Genomic DNA, 4,224 nt, shown 5'->3' on the forward strand with positions numbered 1-4,224 from the left:
TTGATGTGTCGTGTGGTGACCTTGCTAAACTTAAGGAAATGTGTTTGAACATTTGAAACAGTTGGGTAATTTTTGTAGTGAACTTAAGGAACTGCTGTGTAGTGAGCTTGTGACCCCTTGTAGAATGAAAAAGTAATTTCTGGGTAGGTCTGCTGATTATAAGTAAGTGTAAGACTTAGACTTAGACTCCTGTGAACACTACGAGCGACAAGAAACTTCAGAGAGAAGCCACAAACTATAGAAAACATATCTCCCAGACCAATTCTAGGTGTAATGTGTCCTTCATGTCTGGGCCACAATGACAAAACCATTGATGCCATTTTTTGTGATGCACCTGATTGTTTTTAAGGTGGGATTGATATGAGTGAAGGCCATATGGGTTACATTTTCCAACCGGATGATTAAACAGTGAAAATCTTTACACACAGCTGCCTCAACACCCCTTTTCAGCCGATAACCGGGAGTTTTTCTCCTGCGTTTCACGAGAGGAAGAGCAAGTCTTATCTTAAGCAAACGTCAGATCGAACAGGCCCTGAGTGGAACATCCCTGTCTGGGTACGCATCGGAAGAGGAAGTCTGTGGGTGAGATGATTTGAAGCCATAAGAATCCCTTCAGTAGCGTATAGTCTAGACTCCAAAAGTGACAATTTTAGACTGTTCTGAATTCAACTGCACAAATGCCACCAAATCTGTTAGTTCGTATGTATTTTAAAAAGCTTGCACAGAAGTCAACTATTTTGTGCCTGTCTTTAGCTTCAAGTGGCAAGATTTGCTTAAGGTGCTTGATTTGATTAAACAAGTGCAACAGTTTTTTTCCATCATCGTGAACATATACAAAGATGGTCCGTTCTGTCCTCAAAACAAAACTTGGGCTTAGCGGAAGAAGATTGATCTATCATCGAAAAGAAAACATATGAAACCATGAAGGCCATGGAGAGTGTCACATCTACTCCCGCTCCTCCCCTCCGGCATTCGACTTCGCCGGGATACTAACCACCGGTTCTGGGATCCATCATTACGCACACCTGCAGATCATTATGATACTCAACTGAACTCCATTACCTTCCTGATTCCCTCCCCTTTATCTGTCACTCCCTTGGGTTCCTTCCTCAGTCAGTATTGTTCCTGTGTTCATGCATTATCGCCACTGTTATGTTGTCTCGTTTCAGGGTTGTTGGTTTATTAAACATTTCACCTGCTTCTTGACTCACAGCGTCTCCGTTACATAATACCGACTCAAACGATGGAAGCAACTGGAAGATCTTGTGATTCTATGTCAAACAGTTTTGTTATTTCAGTCTTCTGTTTTGTTTATAAAGTGTAATATTGGGATGCAAACTTAAAATTGAATACATTTCATCCCCATATCTGACATGGACAGGTGCCTTTTTAAGCCCATAACCATGTGTGTGAGGTGTATACTTTTGTTCCAAAGCAGATTTGTTTAAGACTACCAAGAATGACTCTGTGTGACCCTGATTTAGCCCACTGCTGTAAAAGTTTCATTAAAAAGCATATTGATGAATTTGTCAAGAAGCTGAGTATAAAAAGGGTATTCTTCTAAAGAAATGGGTCAGGCCTCTCACTTACTAGTAGAAAGCAGATCATTAAAAGTTATGTTCTTACCAGTCCTAGGTTATGGCAACATCATCTACAGTATATGAATGCAGCTGCCACTTCATTAAAGCCATTAGATGCAGTTTACCATAGAGCACTTTGTTTTATTACAGGTATAGGTTCAGTACACATCCCTGCATTCACTATCAGAAAGTAGGCTGACCGTCTTTGATGTCCCATAGGTCAATTTTTATTGTTCTCTTTTCATTTATAAATCTCTTTTACAAAAACTCCTGCTGTACCAAACATCATTAATAACCTTTAGATGTATGAGTTTTACCATACCTGGTCTTGGTGATGGGTAGCTAGAGAAATTCCTTTGGTCTGTACAAAGTTAGGTAAATCAGATTTTTGCACCTTACTTGAGGAATAATCTCAGTAAAGACCAACAGTCTTTACTGAAGAATGCGTTTGTTTTATACGTTTGCGTTTTGTATTCCTTTTTTGCATTTTGTCATTGTATTTTATGTGTATGTCTTTGAAATTACATTTGGAAATGATACCTTGTATAAGGGCACAAGGCGAGACCCACATTTTATTTGTCACATACACATGGTTAGCAGATGTTAATGCGAGTGCAGCAAAATACTTGTGTTTCTAGTTCCGACCATGCATTAATATTTACAAAGTAATTTAACAATTTCACAGGAACTATCTTATACACACAAGTGTAAAGGAATGAATGAGAAAATATGCATAAAAATATACTGCTCAAAAAAAGAAAGGGAACACTTAAACAACACATCCTAGATCTGAATGAAAGAAATAATCTTATTAAATACTTTTTTCTTTACATAGTTGAATGTGCTGACAACAAAATCACACAAAAATAATCAATGGAAATCCAATTTATCAACCCATGGAGGTCTGGATTTGGAGTCACACTCAAAATTAAAGTGGAAAACCACACTACAGGCTGATCCAACTTTGATGTAATGTCCTTAAAACAAGTCAAAATGAGGCTCAGTAGTGTGTGTGGCCTCCACGTGCCTGTATGACCTCCCTACAATGCCTGGGCATTCTCCTGAGGAGGTGGCGGATGGTCTTCTGAGGGATCTCCTCCCAGACCTGGACTAAAGCATCCGCCAACTCCTGGACAGTCTGTGGTGCAACGTGGCGTTGGTGGATGGAGCGAGACATGATGTCCCAGATGTGCTCAATTGGATTCAGGTCTGGGGAATGGGCGGGCCAGTCCATAGCATCAATGCCTTCCTCTTGCAGGAACTGCTGACACACTCCAGCCACATGAGGTCTAGCATTGTCTTGCATTAGGAGGAACCCAGGGCCAACCGCACCAGCATATGGTCTCACAAGGGGTCTGAGGATCTCATCTCGGTACCTAATGGCAGCCAGGCTACCTCTGGCGAGCACAGGGAGGGCTGTGCGGCCCCCCAAAGAAATGCCACCCCACACCATGACTGACCCACCGCCAAACCGGTCATGCCGGCGTCTCCAGACTCTGTCACATCTGTCATGTGCTCAGTGTGAACATGCTTTCATCTGTGAAGAGCACAGGGCGCCAGTGGCGAATTTGCCAATCTTGGTGTTCTCTGGCAAATGCCAAACGTCCTGCACGGTGTTGGGCTGTAAGCACAACCCCCACCTGTGGACATCGGGCCCTCATACCACCCTCATGGAGTCTGTTTCTGACCGTTTGAGCAGACACATGCACATTTGTGGCCTGCTGGAGGTCATTTTGCAGGGCTCTGGCAGTGCTTCTCCTGGTCCTCCTTGCACAAAGGCGGAGGTAGCGGTCCTGCTGCTGGGTTGTTGCCCTCCTACGGCCTCCTCCACATCTCCTGATGTACTGGCCTGTCTCCTGGTAGCGCCTCCATGCTCTGGACACTACGCTGACAGACACAGCAAACCTTCTTGCCACAGCTCGCATTGATGTGCCATCCTGGATGAGCTGCACTACCTGAGCCACTTGTGTGGGTTGTAGACTCCGTCTCATGCTACCACTAGAGTGAAAGCACCGCCAGCATTCAAAAGTGACCAAAACATCAGCCAGGAAGCATAGGAACTGAGAAGTGGTCTGTGGTCCCCACCTGCAGAACCACTCCTTTATTGGGGGTGTCTTGCTAATTGCCTATAATTTCCACCTGTTGTCTATTCCATTTGCACAACAGCATGTGAAATTTATTGTCAATCAGTGTTGCTTCCTAAGTGGACAGTTTGATTTCACAGAAGTGTGATTGACTTGGAGTTACATTGTGTTGTTTAAGTGTTCCCTTTATTTTTTTGAGCAGTGTATATAGGAAGCTCTGGGGACAGGTCGTCTGGATACTGGACAGGCAATAAATTGGCAAATGCAAACAGATTATTCTTACGCAGACAATAGTTCTTGAAGACTTAAACAAAAAAAGATGTTTGTGATTTCTTTCATACTGGTGAACTGGCGTTTGAGTTGAGTGGTTGCAATACCAATAGTCCCTTATCTCTGGTATATATTGGCATGCATCATTCAAGACTAAGTAAAAATGGTTTGTAGCACAATGGACATATAATACACAATGACTCAGGAAACTATCCGGGTTGGCAATACTCAGTATAGAAAACAGTCGGGCCACACCCTGGACCTACAGGCCGTGGTGAAAACATTTGCAG

This window comes from Salmo trutta, chromosome 12, assembly GCF_901001165.1.
Source record: "Salmo trutta chromosome 12, fSalTru1.1, whole genome shotgun sequence".
Classification (NCBI taxonomy): Eukaryota; Metazoa; Chordata; class Actinopteri; order Salmoniformes; family Salmonidae; genus Salmo; species Salmo trutta.